Source organism: Ictidomys tridecemlineatus, unplaced genomic scaffold, assembly GCF_052094955.1.
Source record: "Ictidomys tridecemlineatus isolate mIctTri1 unplaced genomic scaffold, mIctTri1.hap1 Scaffold_57, whole genome shotgun sequence".
Classification (NCBI taxonomy): domain Eukaryota; kingdom Metazoa; phylum Chordata; class Mammalia; order Rodentia; family Sciuridae; genus Ictidomys; species Ictidomys tridecemlineatus.
The window spans coordinates 40493-64821 of NW_027523832.1; the positions used below are offsets into that span (position 1 = coordinate 40493).

Below are 24329 nucleotides of genomic sequence, written 5' to 3' on the forward strand. Positions count from 1 at the left end.
TGCCTCAGCTCTGGAATCACTCATTTCTCCAAGGAACCTTAGATAACTTTCAGTGAAGAAGGATATTTATCTGTAAACTAAAACTTGGGTGGTTGGTTTGCAAATCACTATGGAATGTCCTTGCCCCTAAGCCCTTTCACTAAACAAATCTCAGTGTCTTTCTCTCTCTTTGTCTTAAACTATGAGTCAAACACTATTTCTAATTCCAGTTCCTTATACAGGGTCCTCTCTAGCCTTCCCCTCTCCATAGTCTGGGTACTCCTTTCAGCAGTAAAAGTTTCCCAGCATCCTCATAGATTTATTCTTTGTTCAGCCCCCTGTGTGGAGCCAATCTCCTAATCATGAGCTGACTCTGCACTGGGCCCTCAGCCTCACCACTTTTACCTTTGGCCATGCCACCACCTCCTAGGGAAGGAAAAAGAAAAGAAAAAGGAGTAGAACAGGAGGCTCCTAATTTTTTTTCCCAATCTAGTTTATGAAGCACCAGACTTTGCATGAGGTTGTTGTTAAACAATGTTTCATTTGTTTGTGTTTTTAGTATTTACCTTGAGTCAAGTGATAGTCTAAAGAGTTCTAACTAATTTAATTCTCACAAAACCATTCCAAATACTGTCATTTTCCCCATATTCTAGATTTAAAAACAAAAAAATAAAAATAAAAATAAATAAATAAACAAAAACGGACTCCAGAGAGCATCAGTGTTGTCCAAGGACATCTAGCTGGGTACTGGTGAGTGGTTGGGCACTGCTAGACTGGCACCAGGGAATGTATTCCTGACAGTTGCTATGTTGCTGTCTGGCTGTTAGTGAGTTAAAAGGAGCTCTCAGCTCCCCAGGCCTCTTCGATTTGCAGAGGACACATATTTGTTCATAAAATAGCACAGAGATTTCAAAAACAGTGAAATAGCTTGGTTGGACTCATCTTCCTGCAGGTAACAATGATAAAACCAGGACAAAATTTTAAAGCCATCTCTAAGGACTGAAGAGTGCCTACAGCAAGCAGTGACTAAGAAGGACATCTGCTCTTGTGACATGGACTGTGATGAATAAGTGGGAGTGCCTGGCTTTTTTTTGGAGGACACTGTCCAATCTGGGAGGGGCACAGGCAGAAAGCAGCAGCCTTGCTAACACAAGGTGTAAGAGGTTAGAACCTGGGGCCTGGCAGAGCAGCAAGAAGGGAGTCACAGAAAGGGTGAGCAAAATGAATAATCGACTTTTAAAAATCCCAATTTAAAAAGCATCAAAATACATCAGCCACTTAGGACTAAAGCCTATAACTGGAAACTATAAAGCATGACTTAAAGAAACTAAAGAAAATCTAAAGAAACAGAGAGATACCATGTTCAGAATTGGAAGACTCAGTACTGTTAAGAGATCCATCCCTGTGTCCCCACCCCATTAAACTAAAGATTTAACAAAGTCCCAATCATAATAATGCTACAAAGTTCTGGAAAAGAACAGGGAAAGCTGGTTTTAAAATCAATATGAACATGTGAAGATCTAAAAAACCAATAATCTTGGGAAAAAACAGAAGATTTATCCCATTTGACTTTAAGATCCCTAAAACTACAGTAATGTGTACATTTATGGTATCAGTGAGGTGTGAAGAAAGATCAATAGAAAGGAGTCAGAATTCAGAAATAGACCAAAACTTAGATAGCCAACTGATCTTGTACAAAGACAGGAAAACCACACATTTGGAAAGGAAAGTTAACAACCAATGCAAATGACTGTAGAACTATATGAACAAGTGTTTTATCCCTGCCTCACACCACACCAAAACATTCATTTAAAATGCATCAAAGACCTAGAAGTAAATATTAAATCTATGAATCTTTTTTAAAAATATTTTTTAGTTGTAAGTGGACACAATGCCTTTATTCTTATTTATTTATTTTTATGTGGTGCTGAGGATCAAACCCAGTGCCTCACCTATGCTAGGTGAGCGCTCTACACTGCTCCAAAACTATGACTCTTATAAAAGAAGACACAGTATATCTTCATGACCTGGAGGCAGGTGAAGATTTCTTAGGATGCAGAAAGCACTAACCATAAAAGGAATTTTTGATAAAGTATAGATACCGAGACACTAATATGGAAATGATTACAGATCTGGAGAAGATATTAGTAAAACAGATCATACAAAGTACTTTTAGCTAAAATGTATAAAGATCTCCTAAAACTCAATCACAAAAACACAACATAGAAAAAAGGGCAGAAGACTTGAACAGACACTTCACAAAGAAGGAGTGTGAATGGCCAATACACACATAAAAATGTGATCAATGTCGTTAGTCATCGGAAGATGCAGTAAAGGCACAATAATATACTACTAGTCCTGCCCCTCAAGTGGTTCCCACACTGATCTGCTAATACATGCATGCTGTGCCTCAGTTTCCCTACTGAGATGACACATATTAGAAAGATTGACAGCACCCAATGTTGGAGAAGGTGCAGGGTAACAGAAGCCTCATGTCATGATGGAAATACAAAATTGGAACAAGCATGGCAGTTTCTCGTAAGGCCACACATACACTGACCTAATAATTCTTCTCATTCGTGTCTATTCAAAGGCCATCACAGCATCTACACACAAAAATACTTGTAAATTAGTTTTCACAGTAGCTTAATTCATAATGGTCAAAATTAGAAATAGCCCCTATTTCCAAGACTAGGGGGCTAAATAAACACATTGTATTTTCTTAATAAAGTAGAACATCACCATTAATAAAAAGAAACACATTAATGATATATACAACAATGTGGGGAAATTTCAGATATTGTCCTCGGTGAAAAAAACGGGGCCAGACACAAAAAATGGCACCTATGAAATGATCCTGCTTACGTGAAGTTCTGGAGGGGGTGGTTCCTGGGAGGGAGAGGTGGGAGTGAGCCACGAGGAATGACTGAGGAGGGAGAAGAGAGAACTTTCCAGGGATCTGGACAACTGCCTTTCTTAATTGGTGTGTGGGTTTCACAGGTGCATTCATGTGTCAAAATCATACCGTTAAAATTTGTGCATTTTAATTTATATAAGTTTTACCTTAAAAGAAGAACCACAAAATAAATTAATAGTTGAGTCACAGTTGGATAGTACGGGTGGCACAGATGAAGCAGGAGGGGCAGAATGTTGGTCATTGCTGAGGCTGGGTTGTGTGTACAAGGGAAGCTATTATGCTCTTCTGTTTACCTTACATATGTTAAAGATTTTCAATAATAAACAGCACAGGGGGCCCAGCCCTAAGGAAATTAGACATTACCCTAATAGGTTTTAACTGGGGAGAGGAAATGCTTTCACTTTAAATACCTGAAGTGGGAACTCCAGGTGGGGCTCAGGAGGGAAAAGGGGTTGGGTACCATATCATGAGGACCTTGTGGACAGAGTGGTACAGATGAGTGGTATAAGTTGGTGGAGAGTGACGAAACTGTCTACTTCACATCCTCTTACCCACATCCCTCTCGCAGAGCCCTCTTCCACATCCTGAGCCTCAATTGATTCCCATACTGATTTGTTACAACTGATGACATGTGCATGCTGTGCCTCAGTTTCCCCAGCTCTCTCACAGAGCAGTAGTCAACTTCTCTGCAGTAGTCAACTTTCTCTGAGGGGAAAGGGAGGTTTTAGGCTGAGGGTCTTCTAGCATCCTGGTAGGAGGTAGCTGGATCCAGACACGTGTGTGCTCGGGCAAATGAACAACTGGGCATTCCTTCATAGTCATATTATTTTAATATTAGTTTAACATTCTCCTAGTGGAGATAGAAAGAAACAGATTTTCTTCTGAGAAAAAAGATGTCATATCTCCTTCTTTTTGTTCCAATTAAGAGATTAGCTGCATTTCATTTACTAAATTAGAGAACTTCTTGGGAGGCATGGTAAAAAATAACAAAAAATCATGAAATCTAAATAATAAAATGCCTCTGCTCTTCCTGGTCAGAACAGCAACTGCCTGGGCATCGATCCATCTCTCACACTGCCAAGCCATCCAACAGGATAGGTCAGTGCCTGCGGGCTTCCAAGTTTGCATCTGAGCCATCTCTCTGCTGTCAAGAGTGGGCTCCAATCACCCATTATGTGTGGAACCACATGAGAGGCTTGAGCAAAAATGTTGCAAAAGTGATGTCAGAACAAGGCAAGGCCTCAGAGGTTCACATCCAGGCAGCCAGCTGCCCAAGTGGCCCTCCTGTCAATCCAGCTCTGGTTCTGGCCAGGAAGCTAGGACATCAGGCTGTGGGTAAGTGGCCCAGTTAACTAGAGGCCACCTTTCTTGTCATATCTTCATTTCCTATGACCACCCATCTTAGGGACTGTACCACTTGCTCCCTTGAGGTGAGTCTTGTCCTTCTGTATTGCCCTCTCCATCATCCCAGTGAATCAGCTTGGCCTGGTAGAAATCTAGAGTCCAGCAGGCCAGGGTTAAAAAATCCGAGCCTAATGCCATGGCTTGTGTAACCTACATCAGTTTCCTCTTTGTCACACAAGGACAGTGACACCTGATTGTTTCCCCATGTTGTACAGATTTAGTGAAATCATGCATGTGTAAAGTATTTAGCAGTGCCTGGTCCAGTACTCAGTAAGGATGGTGAACTTGGGAACCATTAAGAAGGTGCTTTTGACATGGCAGGTGCTCAGTGAGTATTAACTGGTTCAACTGGAATGCAGTGCAGAAGCACAGCACCTGTGCTGTCTCCTCAGTTCTGTCTCATTTTGACTAAATGAATAGCATTTGTTCATTCACAACATACAGCTCACTGTGTACCACATCTTGCACTAAGTGCTAGGAAATCAGAAACAAGTACATCATTAAGGTAGAATCCCACCCTAGAGAATCACACCCTGGGGAGCCCAGCAAGGAACACCCCTGAGTTGTGTCCCTCTCTGCAGGAGATCATCACCTCCATCCTGCTAAGTGGATGGATTTGGCCCAACATCCAGCTGGCTGAGTGCTATGGACTGAGGCTAAAGCACATGAAGTCAGATGAGATCCACTTGCTGCATCCCCAGATGAAGGTGGGTGCGGTGCAGGACAAGTATGAATGTCTACACATGGAGGCTGAGTGGAGGTAGGAATGTTGGGTGGGGAGGACCTCTCTGGCCTCATCCCTTCAGCATCTGGAGGTCACCAACTTCTCTTTGAGGGTGCTGAATGGCCAAGAAGGAAGTCAGGGGGCTTTTTGGGGGGCTGATTAAAAACCTGGCTCATTGTGAATGCAGCTTTCTCCAGGGCCGAGGAGCTGTGGGTCCTGCTCAGTGTGATCACAGTTGTGGGAGTGCCCACCAACAAAACCCTACTCTTTGTTGCTCTTCAGAGAGAACTGAGTATTCCATTTTTGAAAGTAGAAAACAAAGATAACTTCTTTGGATTGCCCCTAGGTGATTAGTTTTCTAGAAAAGAGGAAAAAATAGAAAAAAGTTACTCATTTTTGCTAAGTTGGTTCATAGAATGCCAACACAGAATGTTCCACCACTCCCCCAGTCACAAGAAACAGGGATGCTGAAGTACTACTACCTGATGGTGAGGTGAACTTTCCTTTCTGGTAAGATAATTGGCTAGGAATTTGTGTCTGGGGGGTCTGCCAGGGCCACCAAAGGATGTCCTATTTGTAGGGCGTGCGAGGACATTCTGATAACTTTGGCCACGATTTACCCCTTCCTCTCAGGGTTATTTTGACAGATGTTTAGATAAATAGTCTAAATGGAAGACAGCTTTTAATGAGTACTAACTAGTATTAAGCCCTTATATGAACTGACTCTTTTAATCATTTGGGGAACTTTTTATGGGCAGTCTAGTTACCATTCCCATTTCTTCGATGAAAAACAAATGAAGACTCAGAGAGTAAGAGGATCTGGTACAAATTCAACTAATTCCTTTGTGAGCCCAAGGTCTTAATTTCTTTGCCATTCTGCCTGCTCATCTTCCTGTATCATGTGTCCTTAGCTATTTGACCACAGTGCTGAATGCCTGGCCAACTTCATGGATAAGCTCCAAATTAAAGACAAGAAGCTCCCATTGGGCTTTACCTTCTCATTCACCTGCCACCAGAGTAAACTAGATGAAGTAAGATGGGTTCTTCAGAAGACTTGCTGCATTGCTTCGCTTCTGGAGCTGGGAGGACTGGGAAGAACGCCGTGGTGGCCATCTGTTGCTGTGGTGTCGGCAGTAGCACTGAGGGATTTTATAGCTAAGGATTCAGTATTTAGAGTTCTGGGCTCCAGGTGACTGTGCGTGTGTGGAGGTGTTGAGGGGTGAAAAAGTATCGGGGAGGTGGGTGCTCTTTGTTACTCTGCATTTCACACCTATTGCACAGTGTCCCAATCCCACCCAGGGCGACAGGAATGAAAAGCTAGGAACTCTTTTGATCCTGAGTGTTTTGATGAAAGGTCTTGGAAGAAGGTTGCTTCATGAGTTAATGATTCAAGGATATACATATCTTATTTTGGCAAGTCTAAAGTTTGCTCCTTCTATTTCTTAGAGGTAGTAAATCCTGAAGGAATCACTCATTTGATCTCCTTTCCTGAACCTGGGAGGATCCTGAGTTTCTTTTTCCTCCGCTAGTCAGGAGACAGTCTACAAATTCAATCATGACTTTAGCTGGGCATCAGAGAGCTCTACTAATGATGCCTGCCAAAATGTGGCCTGTGTTTAAATTGTAGAAAATCAATATTCATTCCTTAGTTGTTTTGTAGTAGAGTTTCCTGGTCTCATGGACCAAGGGCTTCAAGTCCAGTGGTGTGAAAGGCAAAACGTGGTGGCTCTGATCCGGAAGGCCATCCAGCAGAGAGGGGTGAGTGTGGATTGGTGGGACCTCAGGTGTGCAGGCCCTTTGGGATTCACCCTGAAGTCTGTGCTCAAACTCAGCCTGAGAAGCTTTTGTAGAGCTTAAGGGGAGGTATTCTTCTTCTCTGCTATTACACAGTAATTTTATATATGATCAGATGCCTTTGGGGTTTTGAGATTAACATGGTGGAAAGTAATCTTAGTCTTGGTGCAAGAAAAAACCTTCAGTCCTGAAGAAGACTTCATATCATTTCAAGTAAGGAAGTTGGCATAATGGTGACATGACAGTACAATGGGGCCGAGAGTGGACAGATAAAGTTCTGTCATAGGAGTGGGAGGGAGAGAGAGAAAAAGAAAAAGGGAGAGAGAAGGAAGAAGAGGGGAGGTGAGAGGGAGAAGAAAGAGAAGTAGAAGAAGCCAACAAGATTGACTTTTCTTAGTGCAGTAATGGCTACAAACTAGACCACAGGGCTGGTGTCAGGAAAATGGTTCTCCACAATGAGAACAAGCAGGGTGGGAGTGAGTTGCCCGATGTTCACCTGGGTGTGGATCTAGCTTTCCAGCTCGAACCTTCCTTGGCTCTGAGTTTGGTTAGTAAGCCTGTTGCACTTGAGCTGTGTGTCTTGCTGCTCTTTTTCCATCTTCACATCCTGTATCCATCACTTATGTGATGGTGAAGGTCATAACCCTCCATTTCATTCATACAGGACTTTGATATTGACATTGTGGCTGTGGTGAATGACATGGTTGGGATCATGATGACTTGTGGTTATGATGACCAGACTGTGAGATTGGTCTCATTGTGGGTGAGTGAGCTCTGGGTATGAGAGCCGGATGTGCAGTTGGCGGAGTGGGCTGAAAAGAAGGGAGTGACCTGTAGGCTGGGTTATATTTGAAGATAACAATGTAGTTTCTTTGGAGGGCCAAGCCAAGGCTTGTGGAGCTGGGGGTAGTAGAGTTCTGGATCATATATTGGGTAGTCCAGGAGTCTGCAGGAAGGGATCCTAATATGGAGCAGCCTTGGACAGTAGCGTGATAGGAAGATGGGGGCAGGGGAGGGATGCATAGGGAGGTGCTTGAGCAGTTCCTTGCTTTGGTCAGGCACTGGCAGCAATGCCTGCTACATGGAGGAAATGTGCCACATCGACATTGTGGAGGGCGACGAGGGGCGGATGTGTATCAACATGGAGTGGGGGGCCTTTGGGGACGATGGCGTGCTCAATGACATCTGCACGGAGTTTGACCGAGAGATGAACATGGGCTCACTGAACCCTGGGAAGCAACTGTGAGTGGGCCTTTGGGGGGAGGGGTTGGGGGTGTGTGTTGGGAACTGAGGTTGGGGCTGCTCAGGGACAGAGCATTTGTTTTCAGGTCATCTCTATAGTCTTACTTTGTCCCCCAAAGTTTGCCAAGGTACCCACCAATTATGGGAACATTTGGGAATATAAATTGCTGAGAGGGCTCTAAAACCAGTGTGAGTGATAAACCCAATCATCCTTCAACACATTCACTTTGGAAGGCCATATCCTAGTTCTTAAAAGCCCCTTAGTAGCTCTCAACCACTGCACCCCACAAAGGACCAGGCTATATCATATCGCTGCTCACTGCCAACCCACAGAGTCCCAGGGCCTCCTGCTTCAGTTGCAGACTGATTAAGGCTTATGGAAAGGCTGGCTTCTCAGAAGCCTTTTTGGGCTCCACCCTTGGTCCGTGGCCCAACCATAATCTCGAAGTAGATCGGATAAAAGGCCCCAGCATTTTGTGACCTGAATCTTCTACACTCCAGCCAGGTCAGAGTTGGTTTTATGTTATTTTCGACTCTTACACAACCTTATTTCATTCTCACGTTTGCCAAATGTCTCTGAAGATGTTGAGACTGGATTGCTACAAGCACTAAACATAGTTACAAAACATTTTGAGCAATGCAGCATCTCTATGGTCTTCTTGGTGTTGGGACTGTTTTGGGAAGTCTTTTCGCACAGATCTCTACTTAGAAAGGAAAACTAGCCCTATATACCAGGTCAGTGGTGGGCAGCCTTTTGCTTTACTGGGGAGTCCTTTCTTCCTCAAAGCTTGGTTTCATTAAGTCATAAGCTTTTTTTTTTTTTTTTTTTTTTTTTTTTTTTTTTTTTTACGTGTTGAAATGTGAGTCCATTTACCTGAACTTAGGAACATACCAGTTGTGTCTGCCATAGGTGGCCAGAGGTTTATGAGCTGAGAAGTCATTCACTCAATGCCTGCCTCCATTAATGAGACATACCCATGTCATTCCAAAGAGTCCTGTACCCTTTGAAGTATCAAAAGACAAAATTCCCCACCAGGTCTTGACAGCATATTCCTGGTTTATTCATTAAAAAAAAAAAAGATTGGGAAGTCATCTTTCAAATTGTCAGCTGAGGTAGCCCCAAAATCATGAGCAATGACATCACACTGTAGAGACCCGCTTGCCCTGGGGGTGTTTCCCTTAGCTTCTATACAACCAGCTTCACATGTGAAGATGTGGAATCCTCACTGTTGAAGCCAGGTTACTCCCAAGGCGGGTGCCCATGTTGGTGCTTTGACATTTTCAATGTGCCTTGTGCTCGGAACAAATGCTGCCACCTGTCCCTTAGCTCCAATGCTTTCCGACTTGGCCTAAGTTGTCTCTTTGTAGGTAATGTCCAACTCCCTTCCACACCCCTGCTCTGGGCCTCCTTGTCACTGAAGCCAGTCCTAGACAGTACCAGTAGCCCTAGGATCCTCCTCTCTCTAAGACCCAGAGGCTTTCTGAGAGACCAATGGGACTTCTTTGCCCAAAAGAGATTGAGTTTCCTCTGCCACATAGTCGTCGCTGGAAAGACTTCTAAAGAAAACAGTGTCACCTAGTGCTGCAAAATTAAATTACCAAACTGCCTCAGGTTGGGAGCTGATCTCTGCCTTTCTTCTATCACCAGCCTGCTCCAAAACTTCCATTGTGTTTACCCCCAGACTCTTTGAGAGCTGTTCTAATTTGGTCTTGTAATCTTGCCTCACTATCTTCCTGCCCCAACTTGTCTCCCCACCCCACCATTTTCTCAGGAATCCACAAATTGCCTTAAAGAGGCTTGTGCCTATGTTTAATCAGGTTGAATTTTTTTCCTCTTGAAAAAAAATATTGGGACTCTACGTGAGATTCTATTTCAAAGAAGCTTTTTTTTTTGAGAGAAGAAATTTTAAAAAACATTCTCCTACACAAAATTAAATTACCTAAAATTCAGTCTGTCCAGAATGTTCTATACACTTGGTTGTTTAATCTGTTTAAGTCCTGTTTTTTCCCATTGTTCAAGACTCACCAGCCTGAGGGTCAGTCCTAATCCCACAGTTCCTGCAGCCCCCCAGCTGTCAGGTCGACACACACCTGAAAAAGTTAATCCTTAATCATACTGTCCTCTAAAGCATGCTGAATCTCACATATTTGTGTCTTTCCTCCCTAGGAAAGTTGTGCATTCACGGACAGTGGGGGGGTATTATTGCTTTGGTCTGTATTTCCCTGCAGGTTTGAGAAGATGATCAGTGGGATGTACATGGGGGAGCTGGTAAGGCTCATCCTGGTGAAGATGGCCAAGGAAGAGCTGCTGTTCCAGGGGAAGCTCAGCCCAGAACTGCTCACCACAGGCAGCTTTGAAACCAAAGATGTCTCAGATATTGAAGAGTAAGTTTCTGGTCCCAATGCCTCTCCCCATAACCAAGTGTCTGGTTATGGGGAGAGGCATTTGGAGAACATGGATGAGGCATTGGCTTTTGACTCTTTGAGCAGGAGGTCCACATGATTGCCTTTTTTTTTGGGGGGTGATACTGGGGATTGAACTCAGGGGTGCTTAACCACTGAGCCACATCCCTAGTTCTTTTTAAAATATTTTGTTTAGAGATAAGGTCTCGCTGAGTTGCTTAGAGCCTCACTAAGTTGCTCAGGCTGGGTTTGAAATCATGATCCTTCTGCCTGAGGCTCTCAAGCTGCTGGGATTATAGGCATGTGCCATGTCACCTGGCCACAATAGGGTCTTGAAGGTTACCCATGGTGGGCCTGTGAATTCACTCTACTTACTTGTCTGTGCTCGTGTGGATTTTGAGGGTGATGCTAATGAAGTGACTCAGGGTTCTAGAAACAGTTGGCCTGCGCATGCAGGGACTTGGGCTGTTGCCCTGGGTTAAATCCTGGAGGCATTAACGGGGGCACCTTAACACTTGTTTGCATCTATCTCCTTGTTCTTCTCCTGAATTTCTGACATGTCTTTTCTTATCAGCAGTTCTCAAAAGGGACTACCCTGAGCCCTACTTCAAAACAGAAAAATAGGTGCTTGGATGCCCACAGATATATTTACCCACTCATAGTCCAGCCCGGGGGTGGGAGTGAGGATGGCCCATAGTATCCTGATAGCTGGGGCTAGTTTTTCATTCTTGCTATTTCCTCATGTGAATAGAGGGGGTCCTATTAGTTGAGGAACCAGGTAGAGAGAGGAGGTGATTTCAGTGCCAAAAGAAGCAGTGAAAGCATTCCAAGGACTTTGTTCTGAGTGGAACCTTTAAACAGTGGCTAAACTTGCTACACCCCAAGGGGATGATAGTACTCAATATAGTGAGGCATTTGGCTCCCCTGAGAAGGGCACTTATGGTGTCAAATCACCTAACTTTTCCCACCATCTTCAGACACAGACAAACTCTGGCTGCTTTAGAGAGAACAGATGGGCAGCACAGCTGGCACATGTTTAGAGGTGACTGTTTATAGAGGCAGAGATTCTGTCTCTTTACCCTAAGACAAGTAAATGGCAAATGAAAAGAGTGCAGAAGGTCCATGAACCAGGTCTTATCTTCATATTAGCACACAGAAAAGAAATACTGGTTTTACTTACTGGGGGAAAAATGAGCCAGGTTAGCACTGTATGTGAGTGTGTGAGTGAGTGTGTGTGTGTGTGAGAGAGAGAGAGAGAGAGAGAGAGAGAGAGAGAGAGAGAGAGAGAGAGAGAGTGTGTGTGTGTGTGTGTGTATGTGATGTCTGGGAAAGATACCTCAAGGTGGCGATGTTGCATTGTATTCCCTCCTTGTTGTCCCCACCCTGCTCACAAACAGGTAGCAAGGTCATAAGAGAAATTGTGTCCTCACTGATAGATGGGGTTTGCTGGAGCTGATGGGCTTCCTTGCCAACCCACACCCTCCTCCTGTTGGCCACAGTGGGTCAGACAAGTGCACACACACTATCTTTCTCATTCCCAGCGATAAGGATGGCATCCGGAAGGCCTACCAGGTGATGGTGTGGCTGGGTCTGAATCCATTGCAGGAGGACTGTGTGGCCACTCAAGGGATCTGCCAGATTGTGTCCACACGCTCAACCAACCTGTGTGCAGCCACCCTGGCTGCTGTGCTGCAGCATATCAAGGAGAGCAAGGGTGAGGATAGGGTGCGCTCCACCTTTGGGATTGATGGCTCCGTCTACAAGAAACACCTTCAGTGAGTCAGCATGTTGGGCCCAGGAGTGAAGGAGGTCCCAGAGTACCTGGGACCTGGTGACTCCATCGGGCAGCTCTGTTTTTCATCCCAAGGTGTCGGGGGTCTTTGTAGAATTATAGTTCCCAATGGAGCAAGTGGCTACTGGAGGATGTCATTCCTGGTGTGGGTGGAGGTGATTTCTGAAGGCTGATGATGACTCAGAGCTCCCCTGCATGCTGGGTACTCTTCTTGGCCACCCTCTTCTTTATAAGACAGAGTTTCATTCTTTACTCTTATGATTCTTGGTGGTTCTTATATGTGCTATGTATTCTGCCAGGGACCACCTCAGTCCTGGGGGTTACCAGCCTCTGATTTGGGTATTGAATTGATGCCATGCTGCATGTTTTGATCCCTTGGGTTATATATATCCAGATATTCAAGTTTCAGTTGGGACCTGGAAGATGCCTCTTGTTGCACTCATTTAATTTCTCCTAACATGAGTGCCAGGTCAATATGGCATCATTAACTGAGCTGGTCACTGTGGAAGGTCTCAGCTCTGAGGTCCCCTAATCTCCTAGCTCAGTGCCTCCCAAACTTTAGTTAATGTGCACATGAATCACATGGGGATCTTAAGAGGCAGATTCTGGTTCAGAAGGTCTGAGGTGAGCCTGAGATCCTGCATCTCACAGCCTCCAATGAGGCAGTTGGCTCATGGACCACACTTGGAGTACCAGAGCGATACCTCAAAGCAGTCATCACCTGGAGAGTTTCTTGCCAAACATAACATGTTATCTTTAGCTGTTCAGATACCTTGAGATGGTTGGAAGAAATTGGCAAAAGAGAGGTGAGAGTGCAGAAGAAGTTACATCTTCAAATAAAATGAGTTATGGAACATGAAAAATGGGTAATGTTAGAGCCACCTGATTCTATTAGACTGCAGAGGCTGATTGCAATCTCCTGGGCAGAGGAGATTTTTTTGTGACTGCACATAGGGAACAGTGTTTTGCAAGAAGTGTCCTTTCCTTTCAGTGGGGGATAAACCCCACCAGGGCGGTCATCTGAGGTTTTATACAGGGATTCCTAACATGGGAAAATGTGGAGGGAGAAGGCTGAGGGCAGCCTCTGCTCTTGCAGGCCCAACTTTTGGGCTGAAGCAGTGAGCCATTGTGCAACCATTTATACCACTGACCTTAACTGTGGACACCTGTCTCTTATCTCACCTGGGCGGCTACAGTTTTGCCAAGCGTCTTCACAAGGCTGTAAGTCGGCTGTTGCCTGACTGTGTCATTCACTTCCTCGGCTCTGAGGGTGGCAGCAGCAAAGGGGCAGCCATGGTGACTGCGATGGCTTACCGACTGGCTGATCAACAAAGAGCCCACCAGAAGACCCTGGAGCCTATAAAACTGAGCCATGAGCAGTTGCTGGAGGTCAAGAGGAGGATGGAGCTTCAAATGGAGCGAGGTATGAACAAGGAGACACACTCCATCTCCCCTGTGAAGATGCTGCCCACCTACGTGTGTGATACCCCCGATGGCATAGGTATGCAGCAGAGATGCTCTCCTGGCAGGCCTTTGTCCTAGCATCGATGATTGGGGAGGTCCGTTAGCATTAGCCTTGGACTTTTGAACTGCCACCTGTTTTTGAAGCTATATTACTATAATACTAGAGTCAACCAGACATACCTCAGCTAAAATCAAACAGTACTTACTGGTACCTACTATGTATCAACACACTTAATGCCTATTAATTCCTTTAATATTTGTTAGCTATTAAAGATTAGTAGTTACTTTTGTGTATTAACCAACTGCTGTATGTGGCAAAAAACAGAGGCCTGAGAAGTTAACAAACTTGCCCAAGTTCACGCTACTAGCAAAAGTCAGAGCTGGGATTCAAATCCAGGAATTTAGGTACCAGAGCCCCTGCTCACAACCATCACTTGGTCCGGGTACTGTACTACCTGGGCCAGGTTTGGCTTATGCCTGCTTTTGTGAATAAAGTTTTACCAGCACACAGCTATGCCCATTGGTCTGTACAGCATTCATGACTGATTTGCACTACCTTGGAAGAGTTGAGTGTTTGCAGTGAGACTATGTGGTCCATGAAGCTTAAAATGTTTCCTGTCTGTCCCTTTACAGAAAAACATCACTATAAACCCTCTTGTGGGTCTTGTAACCTAATAAATCAAGGTCTTTTCCCAAATAAGAGAAAATGATTGCTGAGCAGGCCAATGTAGCAGTTAGTATAGATTCCAGAGACTAGGGTTTGATCCTTCTCCCCTTTTCTACTGATGTGATTCTACATAAGTAATGTTGTCCATCTCAGCCAGATTTTGATCATCCATAAGAAAGGAATGAACTGTATCCCTTAGGATGGCCTAAGTGTTGGATGGGGACTGTGTGTGAGGCTTGTGGCACACTGAAATTGCCTAATGGTGGAAGTTTTTCTCATTTTAAAAGATTTTCCTTCTAATTCTTTTAAAGAATTACACTCTCTTTTTCTTTCTCTAGTCTGGAATCTAACCTAAGGTGGTATTTGATTTGGCACAAATAGCATATTTAGATAGTTTTAAATGTACTCTATCAGCATCCCCAGAGCTCTGCAGTGCTCACTTTGACTTCTGGGCCCCCAGCATGTGGACTCATTTGAGAGTCACTAAGGAGCCAGCAGAGATCTCATCCTGGGGCATCTTTTTTCTTCATCATTAAATAGAGCTCACACTCCATCACCCCCTGAGGCTGCTGAAGCTGTAGAGTGGGCCCTGTCAGGGGAAGGTACATAAACTGTCACTCTTTGTCACCCCAGCTCATTACCTCCTTGGATTTGTTTTCCAGAGAAAGGGGACTTCTCGGCCTTGGACCTTGTAGGAACCAATTTCCAGGTCCTGCTAGTGCGTGTGTGAAATGGGAAGCAGTGAGGAATAGAGATGCACAACAAGATCTAATCCATCCCACGGGAGGTCATGCATGGCACAGGCGAGGAGATGAGCAGCATGGAGCCTCCAGGAGGGCCCAGGAAGCTTCTTGCTTTCAATGACAGCACTTTCCTTGTTCACCCATGGACCTGGAGAAGGTTGGTGCACCCCAGGCCCAGGCTGCTCTCTGGGTTTGTGCCTGAGCTTTCATTTCTTCTGGATAGAAACCTTGAGCTCCTACTGAGGTCTTGTTGGGGCTAGCCCATCTAGGCCAGGGCCTCTTTCTTAGTGCTCCAACTTCTCCCCACAGCTCTTTGACCACATCATCCAATGCATCACTAACTTTCTGGAGCACATGGGCATGAAGGGTGTGTCTCTGCCTCTGGGTTTCAACTTCTCTTTCCCCTGCCAGCAGAACAGCTTGGATGAGGTAACAGTGCCTTCCCACAGGGCTCTCCTATGGGCTTTATTGACCTTAATGAGTGAAAGAAGGGCACTAGTGACCCTTGGGGAGTAAGGGCCCATTGATAAGAATAAGTTGGTTGAGGCTGGTGAAGGTTAAATGGGTTAGTTAGGATCCAACTTTCTTTGGAAGAATGATGATGGTGATGCTAAAACAAAACATGAAACTCACATATTTTAAGCACTTATTTGTATGCCACATTATACATTTAGCTTCCCATGTGCATTATCTCATTCAATCCTCACAGCAACCATCTATGTTAAGTGTTCATATGCCTAATTTTCAGTAAAGAAGATAAGGTCTACTTAGGTACTTGGTGCCTTGCTCCAGGTCATCTAGCTTGGGAGTAGCCAAGCCACTATTTGAATTCTGTTTTTCTGATGTCTTGAGCCCATGAGCTCAAATTCTCTCTCCTGCTCCTGAGGCTTTACAGGCTCAGGCATTTTTATTTTGTCTCCTGTAAATGTGGATGCTCTGGTCTTTCTAGACTCACTTTTGCCTCTCATTCCTGTTCAACTTGCCTTGGATGAATGAAAGAGGAATTGAAGATCTGGTGTTCCCAGATGTTCTGGATAAGAGTACATAAAGAGATGGAGGACAGCTGAGTAGGCAATGCTGGGATCTGGGCTGATGGCTTCGATATTAGAGTATTTTTATTTGAACAGTGGTTCCTCTCTGACATAGCCAGTTATGTAGAAACTTGCATGCATGCTGCAGGGTTATGGTGCTGTGGATGCAGTTTCCAGGTGCAAAAGGCATGGTTCCTGCCTTAGATGCTTCCAAACTGGGCTGTTGAAGCAAGCTCAGGAAAGTAAGAGCTGCTGTTTGGACCATGGCAATGGGATACTACAGCTCTGAAGACGCAGTGAGGTGATAATCTGAGTGCAGTCCTGGAGGAGGTGAGGAGTACTTGGAGTAAATTAGAAGAATGACTTGATGGGGAGAGGTTTTATTTATTTATTCTTAAATTTTTGAGAATTATAATATCTATATTATATAGAAAAGAAGAAAAAATGATTAATAGAAAAGTAAAAATAACATTCCAACAAGGTCCTTCCAGACTTTTCCTACAAATTTTTATTTTATTTTATTTTAAACAGACACTATCTTTTCATACCATGTATTTATATATTTTATTGGGTATGATAACTGTTTTTATCTGAATAGAAGTAGTTTATCTGAATAGAACAGTCATCCTGCTGGATCTTAATCTGTATGTTCCAATTATCTGTAAAGAGCACATGTTATGTCTAGGATCATAAAAATGAACAGCAAACAAAGGGAAAGACGATTCTATCTGTTAGCTGATGAGGTCATCCTGATGATGAGGTATTAGCAGGTGCTCAGGAGGCCTGAGGGCCTCTGGCTGTACTTACTCGCCACTGGCCTTGGGCAAGTCTCCCCAGCTGTTGGGGCCTGTTGGTGTCTTTTTATAAGGATTACCTGAAGTGATATTACTTGGACATTCTATAAATTTTAACACGTCAAACTTTTGCCAGAGATATGAAGCTAATGTGCAGATGAGAGAGATGGGTGGAGGTGAGCACACCCTTGTCTGGATGTGAGTGTGTAAACCAAGGCTCCACAGGAATGCGCTTTGTTCTTCTGAGTCTCTTGGGATCTGATCATGGTGTGACACATCCAGGTGGATGAGATGCCAAGGTGATGGGCATGAACCACCAAGCAAGGCCTGGGGACACCGTGCAAGTGGGAGGTAGTGAGCACACAGTCCACTGATGGGTCCAGCCTCTTGGGAAATGGATCTGGGACTGCTGACACTGGTTCCTGGTGTTCGGCAGCACAGAGGGCTCCAGTGAACAAAGATTCCTCCCACGTGCAAAGCCACCGGGCATTTACTTCCAGATGGCCCTGTGACATGGTCAAGGGCCACACTAAAGATGGGCCCACAGAGGACTCTGAGAAGCCTTAGAGAGCTTTCTCACTAAGAAATGTGAGGCCTAGACACTTCCCCAGCTGTGTCCAGGTACTCGTTCACTGGATACGGAAGTATGAAAAATTAAGAGATGTACTGACCCTTCTGATTTAAGTGAAGGACAGGTACAGGGCAAAACTGCTTTGCCCAGTAAAGGAAACATGTATTGGGACATTTGCACAGTGCTTATGAGCCATTAATTGGAGTCAGCAGGTCTGGAGGTGAGTCCTGCTTTTAGCTTCAAACTAGGCCTAGGCAAGTCACCTGGGTGCCTGGGTTACCTGTAAAAGGTGGGTGTGATCATAATAAATGTTCTCCAAAGATGGCTGTGGGGATTAAATGGTGTAGCATATATCATGCACCAGCATTGGTGTACAGAAAGTACTCAGTAAATCCAAGCAGCAACCTTAGGAACAACCTTAGATTGAGGATCACTGGTAGGTGAGATGGCTAGTTACTCCAGGGAATCTGTCTAGTTTAAAAGATTGAGAGCCCAGAAATGACCCAGCAGCCCTTGAGGTCTTCTCTGTGCTTTTTAGAGTATCCTCCTTAAGTGGACCAAAGGCTTCAAGGCATCTGGATGCGAGGGTGAGGACATGGTCACCCTGCTGAAGGAAGTGATCCACAGGCGAGAGGTAAAGGAGACCCCATGCATTGATTCCTTGATGCTTGAAGTGATCTGTGAGGGCCAACATTGAGTGCAGTTGCTTTGGCTGGCAGGAAAATTGATGTAATCACTCAGCTCAGCAATGGTTGAGTGTCCACTGTGCATAAAGCTCTGTTCTGGGTGTGGGGATTCAGGAATGACAGCAAAACAAAACAAAACAAAACAAAAAAGAACGTTTGTTCTCAAACATAAACCCATAATCCAATGGCAACTGTTATTAAGGGCTAAGATAAATGAAGTTGGACAAGGAGAGCAAATAAAGTGAGCAGGGAAGTGGCAATCTTAATAGCAGCACAATAAGGAAGTCTTCATGCAAGCCTTGAGCGAGCCTAGTATGAAATAAGGGAGTGAGCCACAGCATTTGAGATGTATTTTATATACATGTAAGTGTCCTTGCAAATGTCTGAAGGGAGAATGTTGGGGTTCACTTGTGGACTAGGCATCTGCTTCTGCCTTCTTAGGAGTTTGACCTGGACGTGGTGGCTATGGTTAATGACACAGTTGGAACTATGATGACCTGTGGCTATGAAGACCCTCACTGTGAGGTTGGCCTCATTGTTGGTAACATTATCAACCATCCTCCCCACAGGGGCGGGGGGTACAGCCTTGGATGGGTGGGAGGCTGGAGCTGAGTGAGACCTGGTGTCCCTGTGATTGGCAGGCATGGGTAGCAACGCCTGCTACATGGAGGAGATGTGAAATGTGGAGCTGGTGGATGGAGAAGAGGGGCAGATGTGCGTCAACATAGAGTGGGGGGGGGCTTTAGGGCAATGGATGCCTGGATGACTTCCGCACGGAATTTGACAAGGCTGTGGATGATCTTTCGCTCAACCTGGGCAAACAGAGGTAGGCACCCAACTAGGTGAGGGCCTTGTATTCCAGAACTGGACAGCAATAAGTTATCGGAGACTCCACCATAGCATTTGCAAGGAAGCTTATTATCTTGAGATGACAATGGGTTTCTTAGAAAGTTCTGAGTTAGTAAACATGAGGAAGCTGCTTCCACCTCGAGGCTCGGGAAAGCGGAGGTGGGGGTGGGATCAAAACCTAGGGCTGAGTCTGTGAGGGAAAAATGATGAGTGGACCACTGCTGCTGCCAGGGTAAAACAGCATTGCTGGGGCACCCACACAGGAGCAAATCCTTTCTTCCTCCCCCAGCCATCCAGCGTCAAGCACCCTCTCTTGCCAGAACTGCTCAAGGGCCAGCATCACAAAGCTCCATGAGTGGTGGTGGTGATGGTGGTCGGGTGAGGGGAGGGTGTGAGCAGACAGCACATGCTCAGTTTTGCTGAAGGTGGAGGATCAGTGTGAGAGGACACTAGGAATCCTGCTCAAGTGAATTAAGTGGCATTCCTTTCCTGCCATGCTGTACTCCACTTTCCGTTCTGTCTCAACACATCACACCACCTTCCTATTTAACCTCCATGAATTACAAGTTTGAGAAGTTGATCAGTGGCATGTACTTGGGCGAGATTGTCCGTAACATCCTTATCGATTTCACCAAGCGTGGGCTGCTCTTCCGCGGTCGCATCTCAGAGCAGCTCAAGACAAGGGGAATCTTTGAAACAAAGTTCTTGTCTCAGATTGAGAGGTGAGAGTTGATTTAGGGTTTGGAGGAGGATGCGGTCATGTCCTATGTATTTCTCATGGACAGACAAGCTGAAGGATTTCACAGCTCAAGTGAGATCAGAGCAGGGCTCACACAAGTCAGTCTAGTGGCTCACACATGAAAGATGGTGCTGAGCATGGCATGGGGACATGAACAGGGATATTGTATATTTAGGTCAAATAGAACAAGAAAGATACCCCATTATAGGATGTAAATTAAAATGTGCAGAGGAAAATAATGTGATGAAGCATCCATGCTTGGCTTGGGGATTCTTCTTCACTGCTGGCTGCAACAATCAGGCAATGAGGATTGATTAAAGAGGACAGGCTTCACTCTATCAAGGACTAAGTAAACATCAGGCAGGGCAGAATCATGCTATGCTGTGTCTTGTTAGACTGAAGCCTCTGTCCTCTGGTCTAATGGCAGAAAACTCTGTTCCAAATTAGAATGGTGAATTTCAGAGCCCTTAAAAAATTAATGCTATGGTTACTCTCAAAGCATAGACCAGGAATTGGGTAACTGACCTGAGTGGGCCCCAAGGGCATCTGCACCAGTGAACAGAGTCTGCTCAGTTGATGGGTGAGGAGATGATTCTAGGTCTCTAAAATAGTTTTCTTTATAAAATAGGGTTTATTTTCTCACACAATTTTATGTGCATCTATTTCATAAAAAGGACACAAGCAGAATGCAGACTACCCAGTGTTGGGAATGGAAATCAAGCAGGAGTGTAATGCTAGTGAGTTAATGTTTTTCCTGAAGATCCAGGGACAGCAATGAGAGAAGGGACATAAACATGTTCTACAGCTAGAAATGCCACATGCCAGCATGGCCACTGTCTTTATTATTTCCAAATGAGTAGACAATGAAGTTCCTTTGGTTTTGGATATGTTTTGTAGTGACAGTGTTCTACCTTCCCTGCACAAAGTAGAATGAGGACTTTCTTTTAAAATTTCCTGTCACTCTCAGGATAAAAGAGCCAACCAGAGAGGGGTCTCCAGCCCTCTCTGCTCTTGACTGACCACTCACCGTCTCCCTTCCACCCCAGAGACTGCCTGGCCCTGCTGAAAGTCCGTGCCATCCTGCACCACTTGGGCCTCGAGAGCACCTGTGACGACAGCATCATCGTCAAGGAGGTGTGCACCATGGTGGCATGGCGGGCAGCCCAGCTCTGTCGTTCAGGCATGGCTGTCTTTGTGGACAAGATACAGAAAAACCATGGGCTGGACACCCTCAAAGTCACAGTGGGTGTGGATGGGACCCTCTACATCCTCAGTGAGTTCCTGATCCCAGACCTTTATCGCTTTGTCTTTGTCCCCATTCCCCTTTTAACTTTATAGAAAATTATTATTAAATAGTTGTTTTTAATGTTTGTAATTTGGAGATCAGTAATCAGAACGAGAATCAAGCCTGTGTTCAGTATTGGACATGTGTTGCCCCCCACCCCGCCCTGCAATTGCACCCTCTCCCTACTCTGCTAGAAATAAGGGCTGCCCCAACTCAGTCTCTTGCTTTTTTTTCCCCGAGTCTCTATATTACACATCTATATTGTTTAGTAAACATATACTAGAAATTGAGCATGATTTTTGAACTTGCCATGAATAGAATCACATGGCTTCTTCTGTGACTGGCTTTTCTCACACAGCATTTATGGTTTGTTTATTTATTTTGGAGATGGGGTCTTGCTATGTTGTCCAGGGTCTCAAACTGCTGGGTCTTGAGCAATACTCCTGCCTCAGCCTCCCAAGTGTGTACTATGTGGATTATTTCTAGATTTTGACTCATATTACAAACAGTGCTGCTGTGAATGTTCTAGCAAACATGCTGGAACTCAAGCAAGATTCTCCCCCTATGATCTAGGTCAGGGAATTGGCAATCAATAGCCATGATTGCTCATGTAAATCAAGTTTTATTGGAAGAGAGTGGCACTCATGTGTTTATGTGCTGTCGATGGCCGCTTTCATACTACCCATGAGGAGTAGACACAGACAGACCCTATGGCCTGTGACACTGAAAGGGATTGCTGCCTGGCCCTTTGCTGTGCCCTCAATATGGAAATATCAAGTTCCCCTTTCTTTCAACTGTATTCCTTGTTTCCCTTGTCTTCTCCTTTCTCCCTTCTTATTACCATTTTGCTTCTGTCTTCTCTCACTTGTCTATTTGTATAATTTATTTTGAAGTGAGGAAGTAGCCCATATACTCTCTTCTGAAAGCCTTTAAGCTAAAAGCTAAAGGAGTAGAGCAGTGCCCAGCCTGCACAGTACCCACGGGGTGAAGTGAGGGTGGAGAATCCTGGATTAAACTGTGACCACCTCTCCCACAAATACATTTGTGTATTTTTTTCCTAAATCAAAATGTTTATATCAACATTTTTATTTATAAACATAGTTTCAATATATTTGGACAGTATTATACACTATCTACATAGCAGCTACTTGATTTTTTTCAATTTTTATTTTAATTTATACAGGACAGTAGAATGCAATTTGATACATCACACATAGTTGGAGCATAATTTTTCATCCTTCTGGATGCACATGATGTAGAATCCCACTGGTTTTATAGTTATATATGTACATAGAGTAGTAATTTCTGATTCATTTTACTATTCTTATTCATTCTACCAACCCCCTTATTGTGAATTAGCATGCACATATCAGAAAAATCACCAGCCTTTGGTTTTTTGGGATTGACTTATTTTGCTTAGCTTATTCTCCAGCGTCATCCATTTACAAGCAAATACCATCATTTATCTTTGAGACTGAGTAATATTCATATATATATATATGTATTTTCTTAATATCAATCACATTTTTTTATTCATTCATCAATTGAAGGGCACCTAGGTTGGTTCCATAGTTTAGCTATTATGATATAATGAGTTGAGCTGTCACCACATTTATTTTAATGACCTAAGAGGCTCTTTGAGTCTGCACTATTAGTGAAAAGAGGGGGAGGGACCTCCAAAAATCCACGTCCCTCTCCTCAATGATAAGTCTCATTGTAAAAATAGGAGTCTTGGCTCCAGATGAGGGTTGGGAAAGGGACTTTTATTCAGCTTTCTCTTCCTGTCAAAAAATACATGTGATAATCAACTTATAAAGAGGAAAGGGTTATTTTGGCTCACAGTTTCAGAAGTTTCAGTCCAAGACTGGTTGGCCCTGCTGCTTTGGGGCCTGTGGAAAAGTAGCACATGATGGCAGGAGTGTGTGTGGAGCCAAACTGCTCACCTTGTGACTGGAAAGTGGAAAAGAAAGAAAAAGGAAGACCAGAGTCCCACAATTCCCTCCAAGGGCATAGCCCCAGTGACCTAAAAACCTCCCACCTCTTACATGAGGGACATTTAGATCCAAACTGTAGCAGGGATGGAAACCTAGCTCCCGACCCTGGGACTGAGCATCCTAAGCTTCACAGATGAGAGGGCATCCTGACCCTCTTGGATTGGGATGGGTTGGATGGTGACTGTCTCTTTTTCCAGTCCCATAGGAAGATGATCTGTGATCTCTGTAATGTCCTAACAGAAACCCTATACATCTGCCCCTCTTGCCTTCAGTGGCATTTTGGAGTCAGTGTAGGTCTGATGTGAAGTAATAACCCTTGGAAAATATAGAAACCACATGCACAGGATTTGGTCCTCCCCTGCAGAGGAGGTTACACACTTCTGCAAGACTCATAGGTGGCTCATAGGACTGTTGAACTTCTTTCACTGATTAATTTTAAGAGCACAGTTCACCAGAATCCCAAGGCATTTGTCCTAGAGTGAAATCTTAGCTCCCTTGAGCTAAGAGCTAAATGGGTACACTGTGATATTGAACTTGGACAGATTATTAGCATCTCCCAGGCTTAATTTTCTGGTACAAATAAATAGACCCACAGTGTAGCTGTCGTGCTCCTCCTCTTAATTACTTGTGTGTTGCCAACATTACTTCTCACCTCTGAGCACACAAATCTGTCATTATTAAAGTGCTTTGTTCTTTTGTCTTTCTCTCCCTTTTTCCAGTTTTGCCAAAGTCATGCATGAGACTGTGAAGGACCTGGCCCCTAAATGTGAAGTGTCCTTCCTGGAGTCAGAGGATGGCAGCAGGAAGGGGGCCACGCTCATCACTGCCGTGTCCTGTCACACCCGTGAGGCTTGTCAGCGATAGAACCCCCGAATTCGGAAGGGACTTCTCTGCTTCCCCCTCTTCCCTGTTTTAAATTATAAGGAGTCATCTTTTTGTGTCAGAGACACAGTCCCCTCAGCTTTTCCTTGGCAGAGAGGACCAAGTCAGATTGGGATTTTTTTTTACATTCACTGTAAAGTTTTCTGCCCAAGTCTTGGCCTTTCTGAGCTACAGAAGCCAGGACTGTTCATACTGGTCACAACCATTCCCATTGGTTTTCAAACAACTTAAAAAAATAATAATAATCCTTAGCACCCCTCCCTCCTCCTGGAATTCCACATCTCTGTGGAAAATTGCTTGACAATAACTGAGAAAGGAAAAAGATCAAGGCTAAGAGAATAATAGAGCCAATGATAAAGAAAAAATTTA

At 44.4% G+C, this 24329-nt stretch overlaps 1 pseudogene; it reads left to right on the plus strand.

Annotated features, from left to right (window-relative positions):
• The first annotated feature begins 5939 nt into the window (after window positions 1-5939).
• LOC144374076 (hexokinase-2-like) lies at window positions 5940-23942 on the plus strand (annotated as a pseudogene).
• Window positions 23943-24329: the final 387 nt, after the last annotated feature.